The sequence below is a fragment of the Primulina huaijiensis genome, chromosome 10 (genome assembly GCF_012295235.1).
Source record: "Primulina huaijiensis isolate GDHJ02 chromosome 10, ASM1229523v2, whole genome shotgun sequence".
In the NCBI taxonomy this organism is placed as follows: Eukaryota; Viridiplantae; Streptophyta; class Magnoliopsida; order Lamiales; family Gesneriaceae; genus Primulina; species Primulina huaijiensis.
Window position 1 is genome coordinate 15,157,040 of NC_133315.1, and position 15,926 is coordinate 15,172,965.

Genomic DNA, 15,926 nt, shown 5'->3' on the forward strand with positions numbered 1-15,926 from the left:
TATTAGATGATATTTTGAGATTCATAAATTTTGTGAATCGGGTTAGATATGATCTTCAATAATAATAAAAAAAAAACAGTAACAAAAGAAAACATGGTCTATAAGATTTACAGAGTGATGATTTAAATTAATTTAAAGAGAAATTTTTAATCACTCCACACCTCTCTATTTCTTTGTTTTAGCTCTCTAATTTTTTAAAATTTTCAAAATAATCGTTAATTTTATAATTTCAGTACGTGGCATTGTTATACCTATCGAGCCTGTTCTTGAAAGCATATAGTCTCAAGACATACAGCTCTGCAAGGTTTCTAGCCTCTATACCAATATCAAATTATCGTTTTTTTATTGGCCCTTCATGCTTCCGTATAATAGATCGAATTGTTTACTTTTTGACTAAAATGTCGTCGGGTTATATCCACGGATTTTACAGACTGCTCCTCACAGCCTAATCACGCAGTCGCAACAGATGGTTCCTAACGTAGATTCCTTCAACAGCACTTAGTACAACCTTATTTCGTTTCATACCTCAGGGTGTATAGTAAAATAGTTCAATCTGAGACTAATACATGAGAGGGGCAAAAGCCTTGGTTCTTTTATTCAAACATACTAAATATTATTACATAGTAACCTCCTGTAGAGGAGGAGAAACTTGTTTAGTTAGTTATAATTACATACTAAATGTTGAATGGTCCCTCCACATTTTCTTGATTTGTCTCTTTTCTAGATCATTAATTTAGAAATTATTCGTTCTTCTGACCTTATCTCTTGGCATATCCAGTAGATATGTGTTTGTATTATATCAACTGAGATCTCGTTCCCTGCTTCTTTTAACCGTTTGTGGAAATCTTTAAAATTTCTCAGCTTTCTTAATGCTTTAATCCTTCTTTTAGAAACCTTAAGATATGTAGCATACATTTTTCTTTAGGTTCCAACTTGGTTATTGTGTATTTTACTGGTTCCCATTTACTCTTTATTTATAGGTGTAATTGGGTCCAAGTTCTCTTGTTCATTTAGTGGGTTACTCACATGCCCACTATCTCTTGTCGGGGAATCTTTAGCTTTTGTTCTCTCTAAAGAAAAGTGATGGTAGTCCCATGTCCACTTATTTTTGTCGAGGAATCTTAAACTTTTGGTTTCCCCTAGAAAAACATGGTTGTGGTCCTTTACCACTTGGTCCTGTCTCAGCAAGATGCTTCCTGTCTGACCGAGGTCTGAAGCCCTTGCCAAATTCTGGCTCCTTCTGGTTTGGGCATTCTGGGCAGATTTGTTCCGACCATCTTCCCACATGAGCCATATTGCAGAATTTCCGACGAGTCTCTTTACTCCCTGACAGCTTGCCATTCCACAAAAGATTTCTTTTCTTTTCGAATAAATCTTCTGCAAAACTTGTTGTTTTTCGCGTCAAGGTGTTTAACAGGAATGATCCGGTTACTGAATTATGATAAAATTTAAACAGAAACTTGACCTTGTCCATCTCAATTAGACAGACCCATAAACCCCATGCTCTTCTGGTGGAAATATCCTCTTCGGTTATTGAAGCAACAAGGGGTGTTTCTTCTGACGGAGGATCCTTAATAAATTTCTGAATATTTGTATCTGGTCTCTTTAACTTGATAAAATGAAAAGCTTCGTGTGAACTTTTCCCTGCTGGTTCTGGTGCTGTACTGAAGACATATAGCTCCAGAATATCTCCTCTAGACATATAGTTATTATTTGCCCAAGTTTCATGAACAGCTTCCTGGATCCATTTAGGTAGTCCTGAAATTTCTGGAAAGCTTGGTGATGTAGTATAAACTGAGGCAAGAGCCCCGAATTCATACCATTCTTTGACCTCTTTTGAATATGAATTTGGTTTCATCCCTACCCTAGGGTATTTTCCTGAAACATAAACCCTGATTGTAGCTGGGTTAATGCCTACTCTTGTTTTTAATTTCTCCCATTTTTGTTAGTAAACATGAAATGGAGAAATTGTAGCTCCGTTAGTATCAATCTTAGATTTAACCTTATCAGTATTAGGTCTAAGGTTGATCTTTCTCTCTTCAATTCCCGAGGTAAAAGGTTGACTTGAAGACTCGAGATAAGGATCTGGAGTCTCAATTTTTGTTTCAGCCGACTCATCTGAAGATGATCCCGACTTAACACTTGTGCTAGGGGCATTTGAATCTCCTGCTCCAGGTATAGAGTCATGTACTCGAAAACTCTCCATTTTGGAAACCAGTGGCTTCTCAATGCCTTGGAGGAAAGGCTTTTGTATTACAGACCATAACTGAGTATACGTCTGTAAACACCCTGTGATTCGATCAGAGACAATTCTTCTATCAGCTTGTTGTAGCCTTCCCGCAACTTCTGCGTTTAAGGCTAGCTTGTTGAACTCGGTTTGAAGCATTTCAAGGTGTTCCCTCAAATGCCTCTGCATTTTAATGATGACATCGATATCATCGCTGTCAATCTCTTGTTAAAAAATCTGCAAGAATATTTTCATGAGAATTTATAATTACAATATCAAAAATATAATTTTGACATAGAGCTTGCCATCTTAATAATCTTGCTTTCTCGGGTTTAGATTCTATTCTATTCCTCAAAAAGCTTTTACCTGTGTGTTATCAACTTTTAAAGTGAATTTCTTTTCAAGTAAAAATAATGGCCATTTTTCAAAAGCCCTTTTTACTGCATAAAATTCCTTTTCGTTGATATGACATCTTATGGCTTCTGCATCAGAGAATAGTCCACTGCAATATCTGCATGGCTGTTCTCTTTCTGTATTGAGTTTTGTTAAGACTGCCACCCACCAATGATCACTGACATCCGTATATAATATCAGATCATCTTCATCTTAAGGAATAACCATTTTCGGAAGATTTTTACAAATCTCCTTTAGTTGACTAAGTCCCTGTGTGTGTTCTTTTGTCCATATAAATTTCTAATCTTTTTTCAGTAATGGACTGAACACTTTCCTATGTTTTGCTAAGTTTTTAATAAACATCCCAACAAAATTAACAACTCCCAGAAAACTTTGAAGTTGTTTCTTTTCTTTTAGCTCGTTTGGAAAATTTTGCACCTTTTCTATTATATGATTCTGTAAAATTATTCCAGACTCATCGATTTTTATTTCTAGAAATTCAATTTTTCTTGTGGCAATGACTGCTTTCTCTTCTGATAGAACCAGTCCTTCCTTTTTACAGACATCAGAGAAAATCTCTAAATGTTTAATATGTTCTTTCATATTTTTAGATGTTATTAAAACATCGTCAATATAGACAAACATAAACTTAAAATAATATTTAAATATATTATCCATTTTTCTTTGAAATTTCTGAGGTGAATTAGCCAATCCCATTGGTAATACTTCCCAGATATAATGTCCTCGTGGTGTGGAGAAAGCTGTGAATTTCTTGCTTCTTTCCTCCATTCTTATCTGATAAAACTAGACTTACAATCGAATTTAGAGAATATCTTCGCGTTGCGTATGCAACTAATCAGATGTTCTCTACTAGGTATAAAATACCCATCAAACTTCAAAATCTTATTAATTTATTGGTAATTAATAACTAGTCTGGGTTTGTTTCTTTTTATCTCACCATGATTTCTTGCGAGGACTCATGGGCTGCTGTATGGTGAAATTCTTGCTTTGATTAAACCAAGGTCCAAATGTTCCTTGATTATAATCTGCATATCCGTTTGATCAATTATATTCATTGGGATATGCTTGCATCAGACAAATTCGTACTCTTTTCCTTCCTTAATTTTAAGGCAAGCTTTGAGTTGATTTTTGTCCCACCATACCAAGGGATCTTCATTGTAATTTTCTTTGATCCTTCTCTTGACATCTTCTAATGATACATTTGATTCAAACTCTACCTCATTCTTATATAGAACTATCTTAAGGCATTCTATTTCTTCTAGTTGGAGTTGCTTATCTGCTCTTAATTGCAACATTGTTTTTCCAAACCTTCTAGAATCTTTCATTTTTGGATTCAGAAGTTTTCCTTCATAACCACGCTTGCTGCGAAACTGGATTGACAATTTTCTGTAAAATGCCTCTCGTAGTCTCTGGACTATGATTTTTTGATCACAAGGTGTTGTGAACACCAATCTTCTAGTCTCATTTTCTTGAGTATAAGACTTAAACATTTGTAGGTAGTTATTTCCTAGCAAAATGTCAGCTCCTGTATCATGAAAATAAATCGGTGGTATTTTTACCTTATACCAAGGTGTTTGTCGAGCACCTCCGATCACGATCTCATTAATCTTAATCCCTTTACATAAGATTAAGATTCTTCTGGAGAAATCACTTCCAGAAATCTTTGGTAGTTCTTCTTCCAAATTATTTGGAAAAACTCCTCTTTTTGCTGTACAGATTCCAGCACCTGAGTCAATGTAAGCAGCAAAGTATTCTGCTTTATATTTTTCATATAACATTCCTAGTGGAATGTATATCGAGAATGGGCTTGTGGTCATTGGATTTTCCACATCCTATCTTCTGCCATAAACGCCATTCATATTCTAGACGTTTCCAAGATTTATGTTCTTCGAGAAAATCTAGTCCAAGAACCAATCGATCTAGTTCTTTTCTTGGAATCCCTTTGATATGAACTTCCAATTCTCCGATATTAATAATTCCTTGGTAAGTTTTTAACATTGTTTGTTCTAAATAGTATATTATATTACAGGAAAATTGATTCCTTTGCTTAGTAATATCAAACACTATTTTTACTTCCTTTCACCTTTCGGGGTATCTAATTTTTCCTATTGTGGAGAAGCTTTTTGGCTCCTGTTGGGTTTCTTGTACATGTGTTTTTCCCCACCTGTAACTTGTAATTCTATCTCCATGAAAAGATAGTCTTCTTGATTCCAATCTGAGACTTTGATTCCTTTGTAGAATCGGTTTGTCTTGTATTTGGATGTCTGTTTCATGTATTAAGGGAAACTCAACTTTTTCTGGATAAATTGTCTGAGCAACTTTTTCAAATATCTCAGGTATTTCAATGAACTCATTTCTAATGAACAATTCTGAATGATGTGTATTAGACAGAGCATATGAAATTTGATAGGTAATTAAATATGGTTTATTACCTTCTTTCATCAGCTTTTTTTCTTTGAAATTCTGATGTAGTGTCAAAGCTTGACTGAAATCTCGATCTGCCAAGTTGTAGGCTATCCTTGGATATATTACTCCTACAATCTTTCCTGCGCAGAGATTTCCTGAGATAGTTCCCCGTACTGAATCTTGAAGGTTCCCCATTCTTTTATCGCATATACCAATATCAATGGGTGAATCTATTCCTTCTTTGAAAGAAACTTTTATCATAATTTGGATTGATCCAATATGAATCCAGAACATAGTCCGTGCTACTTCTATTTTGAGTTTTTGTAATTCCTACTTAATTTTTTCCGAAGGAATTAGTTGCATCTCCATTCTATTTCTTGTAAATTCCATTAGAATTGTCATTTCCCTTCTGGAAACTTTATAGATTAGATGATGCTTTCTATTTCTTAGGCTAAGATTTCCTAAGAACTTTTCTATCTGTCCTGCAGAGAATCCCTGAGATCTCTGTAGACTAGGATTTTCTTTCACGATCCTTTGGATCATGTTATGAGATATTGTTGTCTGGCTAAAGAAACCAGACAAATCTTCATTGTTTCATGTCGAAACACCTCATCTTCAGTCAGATTCTGATTCAATTCCATCAGATTCTTCCTGACTCAAAACTTCTTCTTCTTCATATATATACTTTCGTCTGAGGCAATATCCTCAAAATAGTATACTTGAATAATATTCTTGTAATAAACTGCTTCTTCAATATCCGGGGTTGGATCGAAGCGTTTAATACCTGTTTTTTCATTTTCTTGACAATTGGTTGAGATATGTCCTCTTGCTCCACATGTCCAGCAATTACAATCTTTAAAACTTTTATTACCTCGAGTATGAGCTCTTCTGAAAGTTTTCTTTGTAGGAGTTCTTCCTGTGCTTCGAGATGCACTCGATGCTTGGGATGATATCCTACTTCTTAGTGGTCCACTTCTTTGTCTAGATTTGTAAGATTTAGCTTTCTGTCTAGACCATACTGTTCTTGGTTTCCAACAACTTCTTCCACTGCTATCATAATGATGAGTTCTAAAATTTTTCCTCTTATGCCTCTATGGTTTGCTTCCAATAATTGTTGGAAGATCATTTTCCTTACAACACAAAGGAGTACGTTTGTTAATACCCCTTAATCGTTTGTAATTCTTTTGTAATGCTGCCAAATGACATCATTCTACCAATTTTCCTTTGAGAAAAGAGGCTCTTCGTGCCAAAGTATCTGGATTGCCAGAGACATATTCCCTTATTAACATTTCTTTCCATGGCATTGACATTTTGGCGAAGAAAAGTTGCATTGCTATATCTTTTTCGACCCCCTAAATTCTATCTATATTTAGTAAATAATATAATGTATTCATCCACTAAACATATATCATGTAATTCAAGACTATACAGAGCTTGAGTATATTTCTTTTTTTTCTTTGTATCTTGACTGTTAAAAGAGTCTACCTCTATAAATTGTGCTTTAAAAAGGATAGTCATTCTTCCGGCTATCTCGCTAAGAGATTCTCTGGCTAGGACTGATTCTTTTGTTTCTACCGAAGTCATGTCCAAAGCAATTTTAACTGATCCCATAAAACTCATTTCTGAAAGTTTAATGAATCCTTCTCTATTGAGATCGAGTGTACCTGCTGCTATTCTCATAGCAGATGTCCAATCATCTATGAGATCTTCGCTGTTTTTGAAATCTAATACATCTAGGTTAAGCATAACCCCATAAGGATGTATATGTTCTAAAATAGATTTCCCATAGGGTGTTTGGTGCAAAAAAATTTGATTCTTCCTTGACCTTGTTCCCACTGAGTGCGATTCTCCACCAGTATAAAATTCTGGTTGGGATTATCTCATATTTATATTCTGAGATCCCACACTTTCCCTTGGTGGTTCCTGAGAAGATGACCAGGTTATGGAGGGTGGTTCTCCTCCTGTTGTGTTCATCTTCAGACCTACGACATTGAGGTTTGCAAATGATTCTGCAAGGTTTTGGAGATTCTCGAGACCAATCCTTTCTAAAGTTTTCAACATATTAATTTCTTCTCTGAGACAGATTTAATTAGATTGATCATGTTTTCTTTTTCAGTTAAAGGTTTTGGCATGACTTTGGCATTCCCTCGTTGATGTAACAAGGGTTCAGTACTAAAAGATGGTGGTAACCTTCCTTCTGAAGTTTTTTTACTAGAACTTGGATTTTGTTCTAGGTTTTGAATTCTTGTTTGAATCTCCTTTAATATTTCAAGAATTTCTTCCTGGTTTACAAGGATTTTTTCAACATTTTGTGGTACATAATATAGCATATTGCCATAATTTTGTACCGTCTTTTGAATTTCTCTAAGATATCCGGAGAGTTTAGAGGAATCCGATTCTATTTCTAAAAACCTGTTATTTTGAATCATAAGTTTACCTTAGGATTCTGGTGATTTCTCTTTTGATATCTAACCTTGGTTAGATCTTCTTGTTTCGAGTATTCCAACGATTCGGAATATATCATGTAAATACTTAATCTCGAACCTGGGTTCAGATTAATGTTGATTGAGATAATTCTCCTCCTCAAACATTTAATTACTCAGTAATAATAAATTTGTATGTTTGAAATAATTTTGCCTATGCTCTGATACTATTTTCTCCCAGGAAAACAATCATTATAATGTATAAGGGTATTTTTGCAAATTTTTTGGTTTTGAGGGAGTTTAGGGAAAGTTTTTGTGGGTGTAGGGAGTTAGGATAAAGTTAAGTTTGGGTTTGAGGATTTATAACTAACTTACCCTTAATTTAATGCAATTTCATTTGAACACAAAACATAACTAATGAGTTATGCATACACAAACAGTGAATGGAGACAAAATTTAAACCACAGGTGCTGCATCAAAATACAATTGAATCAATCCCTGATTGAATTAGCTTAGAGACGTATGACATGAAAGTGGGGACACTTCTCCCAAATCAGTGTGCAAGAAATAAGTCACACAAATAGCCATCATTCACGTACTTTACTTTCCTTCTCCTTAGTCTTACACAACAAAAAAGAATTTTTTGATATTTTTTTATTAAGACAAGATTATTTTTTCTAGTCTACTAAATTGTTGTAGATATAATGGTGAGCAGGTACGAGATAACAAAGTTCAATTATAAATATTTTATGTTGTGAAAAATAAAGATACAAGCAGTTTTAAGAAAGAAGAATTTCTTGGCGGCTATTGGAGATAGAGCAAGAGAAATGACAGATGATGGAAGGTGGAATGAAATGAATAATAATGTTGTTGTCAATTTACACTTGGCTATAGTATATGAAACACTATCAAGCATCTTTGAGATAAAAACGACAACAATTATATGGGATACTCTAACAAAAACGTAAGAAGTCAAGTCACTACATATGAGATTTTTGTAAAGATAATGCTTTATACTCTTCGGATGACGGAATTCTCATCAATGACCGATCATATCAACACTCTTAATACTCTATTTGTCTAACTCACCTCTATGAGACATAAAATAGAAGGAAAATAAAATGTGAAACTTCTACTTCAAAGTCTACCAGATTCATATGATCAAATTATCATCAATTTAACCAACAATATCCTCACAAACTATTTAAACTTCGACGATGTCTTAACTGCAGTTATCGGAGAAGAAATTCGAAACAAGAATAAGAAAAATAGGTTGATAACTTCGAAGTAGGCAGATACTTTACCGATGATAAGACAGAGATTTATGGATCATGACTCTAGTGCTGCCAAAGCGTGGTAGATCAAAGTCAAGAAGTAAGAAAAAAATTATTTACTACTTTAAATATGGCGGTAAAGAACACTTCAAATGAATGCAAGAGTATCGAGAAGGGTTTTGAAGGAAATGTGGTCAATATTTAGGCACTAGTGAAAAAGAGTGCAAGATTATCGAGAAGGGTTATGAAGAAATGTGGGGCCCCGGGTCCGATATCTAATACTAATAATTATAATTGTAACAAACCAAATGATCGAGTAAACTATATAATTTGTGGTTCACAAATCCACATAAACATCGTCAAAATAATTTAATTGTCTCAAATGTTTGAAATATAATTTTCAACATGCTAAAATAAAGAAATCCCAACATCATAAAATAGCTCCTAAGACCCGAGAATCCCACTCTAATTCGTATCGCCTCGCCTTGAGCTGGACTCTGGCATCCCAAGCCTCGCCTCACCTACCGTCAAGCACATGAAAACAAGAGGTACCAGACATGTCGGTGAGTATAAACCCAGTATGATACAATCAATAACATATGAGAATTAAAGTGACAAATATTTCATATTAAATTCATAAAGATGCAATATAATGCAATGCATGATCAGAAGCTGTGGGCTATCAATAAATCTCAAGATCAAGTGAATCATCTGGTCATAGGGTACCCAAGGGAAGAGAATCCCCCAGCAACATCCACCGACTCATCCGCTCGAGGTGGGGTGCTGTGTTCTACAATCCCAGGACTATGGTGCGCATATAGAGAGTGTTCAGGCCATAGCAGCGACCTCCGCATACACTATGCCAACTCAACTATAGCCCAATACATCCAACAAATCAATAAATCAAGGCGACCTCCGCCATAACAAATCTGAATCGACAAGTGGCTCAATATGCAATGTAATGATGCAAATCAATATCATCATCTCGATATCATAATAAACTCATCTCAAGACAACAATCATCATCAAATCACAAGTATTTCATCGAGCCATAGAATTTTCAATTTAAAATAAAAATGATACTTTTACCTTGTATGTTACCGACCGTAACATACCTTTCAAATATTACCAAACGAAGATCGAAATGTGTAGGTGAGAAGTCTTGAATCTCTGAAGTCTACTATAACTCAAGAACTCGGATCATTTATCAAAACAGAGCAGTTTCTGTACAAAATTCATAATTAATTCAATACGGCTTCAAATCAAGATCCGCCAATTGGATATGCAAGAAAACTCAAATCCCAACAATTCTTCTTCATAAACGTTTGTCAAATAAAGTCATTTACTCAGTCGTTCATAATCTGAAACATACAACATAAATTCCCACGAATTCTGCATCAGTACAAATCTGCCACAGTTTAGTATTTGGAGCATAACTCCCTCAATACTCAATGGAATCAAGCCCATTTTATATCATTTCGAAGACAAGACAATGTTCTATAACTTTTATTTGAACACTAAATTCGGAATCCCAACCGATTAATACCAGAATTCGAATAAACATAAGCCATGGACACAAACTCGGGATTCTAGACCAGGTTTAGTAAATATAGCATATCTCTTTCAATTCTTCATGGAATTGAGTTATTCTTGAATCAAATCGAAGCTAACTTGATTATCTACAAGTTTGATGAAGACCATAACTCCAGAATCCAAACACAAATGTCCCATAAACACGAAATACAAAAGGTGTGGAAATTGTTCTTCGCACATAAACAAGAAACCATTCTCATATCCCTTTTAAATTCAAACCAACTCAAATACAACACCTTAAATATCTTAATATCTCAAATATCAACTCAAATATAAATTCTAAACTTCAACCTATTTCCAAACTTGAACAAAAATGGGAAATACTTACATCCTCGTGAAGCCCGTTATGAGAGGATCACAAATCTAACTTCATTTCATAATTTTCTTGAGCATATCTCCCGTAAAATTAGAAAGAAGTTTGAAAATGGAGAGGAAATGCATGTGGGTNGTTCATGTGGGTTTGTGTGAGGGAAGAGAAAAATGATTGGAGGAGGTGAAAGTTGACTTAGATATTGATTTTTCGCGTCTGTAGCGCCGCAGCGCCCTTTTCTAGCGCTTCCCGAACTGTCAGCGCCTAGGCGCCACTATTCAAGCGCCGCAGCGCGTGAATAGTAACTCGTGAACAGTAACTTTTTTTTTAAATCAGGCTTTACAAGAAATCTATATGCTCCCTGTATAAGAAAACCATTGATAATGGATAGGTCTATAAGATAAAGCATGATGACAATAAACAAGTGGAATGATATCGTGTTAGATTGGTGGTAAAACATATACTCAAAAAGAAGACATTGACTTCAATGAGATATTTTCTACCGTGATTCAGCTTACAACAGTTAGAGTAGTGTTGGCATTGTATGTGGTATTTGATCTACATCTAGAACAGCTACATTTGAAAACTACATTTCTTCATAGAGATTTTGAAGAAGAAATCTATATGCTACAGCTAGAAAGTTTTGCGGAAAAAGACAAAGAAAACTTGGTTTACAATAGAAAAAAATCCCTGTACGGTCTCAAACTAGCGCCGAGGTATTGACACAAGAAATTTGATTACTATATCATGACCATTGGGTACAACAGACTGAGTGCAGATCCTTGTACATATTTCAAGAGGTCTGGTGATGATTATATCATTTTTCTGTTCTATGTGGACGACATGTTGGTAGCAGGTCCCAACAAATATCAAGAATTGAAGGCACAATTGGCTAGAAAATTTGATATGAAAGACTTGGAACCAGCAAACAAGATTTTAGAGACACAAGTTCACCGAAACAGAAGTAACATAAAGATTTGGCTTTCTCAGAACAATTATTTGCAGAAAGTCTTATAATGCTTCAACATGAAATATAGTAATTCAATTTAGACTCATCTTCCTGTTAACTTCAAGATATCATCCGAGATGTGTCCTAGCAGTAAAGTAGAGAGCATAAAGATATCTCGAGTACCATATGCATCAACAGTAAGAAGTTTGATTTTTGCCATGATCAATACAAGACCTTACATTGCTCGAGAAATGGGAGCAATTAGTCTGTATATGGCAAATCCTAGACGAGAGCATTGGAGTGCTGTTAAGAGGATACATTAAGGGTACCTCAAATGCTGCATTATTTTATGGAGGATCAGATTTTACACTCAGGAGCTATGTCAATTCAGATTACGCAGGTGATCCTGATAAGAAAAAAAATATATTATTGGGTATATGTTTACACTTACATAGGGAGTAGTAAGTTGTGCATCAAAACTACAAATAGTTGTGGCGTTATCTATAACATGAACAAAATATATGACAGCTGTTCCAGATTGCAAGGAGGCAATATGGATTAAAATGTTATTGGAGGAGGTCGAGCACAAACAAAAGAAAGTTCCTTTGTTTTGTGACAATCAGAGTGCCTTGCACATCGCAAAGAATCAAACGTTTCATTCCATGACTAAACATATTAAAGTTCAATTTCATTTTGTGCTAGAAGTAATAGAAGAATAAAGTATAGATATGTAGAAAATTCACACAAATGACAATGTATCTGATTTTCTGACCAAACCAGTGAATACAGACAAGTTTGAGTGGTGTACATCCTCAAGTAACCTAGCAGAAAAGTAAACAACGAAGAATGACAAGATTGAAAAAATGTGTTGAGATGTGTTTGATTCTGTGGCGCCCCAAACCTCGTCACGTAATCATACAACATGTAACGTCATATGCATAAAATTTTTCTTTTCGACGACGTAATAATATAATGCATATACGACAAAATAATGCAATCACCACATTAGCTACATCAGTGTAGCAGAAACAGTATAATAAATACACACATACAACTCAAATAAGACAATAAATTATATCGTCTCTATCTACTATTATCTACAGGACTGTTTGACTAGACACATCTAGTCCTTCACCACGAACATGTCTCACGGCATAGTCCTGTAACCTCTCCAGCAGAAACAGCCCCCAAAGGGTGAGCATACACAACAATCATCAGCGCAATACATAACAGTTATATTAACAACAACATAAGATATAACTGAAATGATAACAGAAATACCCCCTTTGTCGTTTCTGGACAATCAGCCATCAACAACATCAACAATAATAAACAACTACATATATAATATCAAATCACCAAATTCCAGTGATTTATCATCGTTCAACGCAATAATATTCATTAATACTAAACAATAACAACATATGCTCGTACGTCAACACGTACTTGATAATCGAGTATATATAAAATCTGGCTATTTCTTTGATCCCGAGGCTTGAGATGTATCTAAATAATTCAACAACAATTATTAGATCATTGTCACCGTATCAACACAATCATAACAGCCTCAATATATCACATCAAATAACCCAACAACAATTAATTCAACAAAATATAAAACTCGATTATAAATTCTTATCGTTCAAAAATTTAATATTTTGGTGTATTTAATTCACAATACTACCATCAAATACACCCTAATTAATTAACTTCAAATAATAGGCTATTTTACAACATTCGTCAAATTCCGAATATACACTCAGAATTAATAACAACTGACAAACAACTCTCCAATATCAATCCAACAATTAAAAATCCATAATTATAATAAATTAGGAATAATTCAAAACAACATCACTATAATCTTCTCTACTTTGTGAAAATCATACACTATTCAACAATCTTCAATTTCTGTATGATTTAACAATTTATCGGATTTATTCCAAAAATCGACGAATTTCAAACATCACCAAAACTATAAAATTATACCTCAAATCGAAGACCTCGTGTCAACGATCCCAGAACTGAAGTCGGTTCGTCAATTAGATAAACCGATAAGTCGCAAGATCGAAAAGAAAATCCGAAATCCCTATATCTATTTCTTCTTCTCTCCTCTGTTATAAAACTTTCGAATGAATTCTAATTCATTCGATCCTTTTCATATTTATCTTTTTTTTAATATTATATTATATTATATTAATCAAATAATATAATATAATATAATATATCATATTTAACATTTTAACACCGGTATATCCATTTGGATCAGTCAAACGATCAAATTTTCCAAAACTCAAAACATGCAACTTCTATATCTTTGAGTTTTCTACATTATATCAAAATTTCAAATCATTTGAACTTCATATGATCAAAATATATCATATTTTCCTTTTTAAAAATAATTAATTATTTAGTAATTTCACATTACTAAATCAACAACTTATGATATTTACTTCAGACATTACAGATTTTCAGTCAAATCTCCAAGTGTGAGAATGCGAATGGTGGCATACAATATTAATGGTAGTTGGTGGCATAACCGTGTTGAGCATTGATGGAGGTTAGTAGCAGACGAACGAAAAGCGTTGAAAGAGCTCTACAAATAGAGCTCTCATCCCCTCATTCTAAATTATCTCATTCTCGAGTTCTTCTCTCATCTCAATACATTATTATTTGAGTGTTGTTTTATAATATTTGTCAGGTGTTTTGTTTTTCTGTATTAAGAGAGTGCGTTTTATCTTTGGAAACACGGTGAGTGGTTATATACTATAAAATATTATAATGAAATTCTTTTCACCTTTCCCTTAGTTTTACACTAATAATTTTTAGTGATTTTCCACTTAAATTTTGATATCTAATGTTATTCTTTATTTTCATTTTTATATCTCAAGATGTCAAGCCTGAGACCAACAAACATCGGACTCCAGAATCCAACATGAACAATCACGAAGGCGGTACACTTTTGACTTGTTAATGGGTTAATGCAAGCCCTTTATTAATAATAATAAAAAAAGATGTTAATAATATATAACTATGACATTTTGTTAATTACAATATAATTAACAAAATATTCAAACAATTTAAAATTATTCCAAACATCATATAACTTATATTTTATAATTATTGTTATTATCCATTATTTATTTATTCTATAAGACGAATCAAACTATACCTAAAAAGATTGTTAATAATATTTTTGATGAGGGTTTTGATACTTAATTATCCATGTGAAGAGTAGGTATACCCAAAACTTGCCCAAGTCATTTTAGGTTAGTGGCATCATATACTCTACAAAATGTGAGACACTCAAGTCTGACTCTTCCACTATGCTAATTAAGTAATTTTACTACACTAAATTTTATTATTTTAATCTACGATAAAAATTCTATTACAGAGAAAAAAAAAATCATCGACGTATCAAATTCATTCATAAAATCTAAGCAAAATTTTGTTGCCATGTAAAATTTATTGAATAAAATTCTATATTAATAAATTCTTTGTCCAATAATATATAATCATTTATTACACTTGGATGTATTTCCAGATATAAATTATTATAATAACTTGTATGTATTTTAATGCAATCGTATTGTGTGATTAATCAAGCTATATTTATTGATTAACTCAAAACATTTTAGCATACAAAATTAGATATGTTCGTTGATTTTATTTTTAAGATCATTCGATACAAACGCCACAATTTTTTTTCATCAGAATATTTTTAAAATACATTGATAATGTTTTCGTCGTAGTTCCCCACGATTGTTATATTAAAATTGATTTCTTGTTATAAATTTTTTAAACATTTGAAATTAAATTATCCATAATTCTATACAATTAAAACAAACATGATTGCAAAAGAATCACAAGGATAATTAAATAAATTTTTTGTTAATAAACTATTAAAAATTGCCACTGTTTGCTATATTTAGCAAACCTTTTTTATTTTTCATAATCTTAAAAAATATTAATTTTAAGATACCCAGGCTACCAAAATTAATTTATTAAGGCGTTAAAACATATTAAAATTAATTTAGCGGTAAGATTTGGATAAATATATATAATAAAAAAATTTCTGAGATTGTTTCGTAATTTAATTTTGTGAGACAAATTTTTAATCATATCTGATTCATGAAAAAATAAAATATTTTATGTTAAAAAAATATTTTTTTATTTTAAATATAAATTACTTTAATTCGTATTACTTAAGACTATCGTAAGTTAGCCACTGGTTTTACGTGTAGAACCGTTGAAGGGAGCTACCATTTGTGTGCTCAAATGGTAAAGTAGATTGAATATGGCCCTTGTGTGACAAAAGTGGGACAAATAA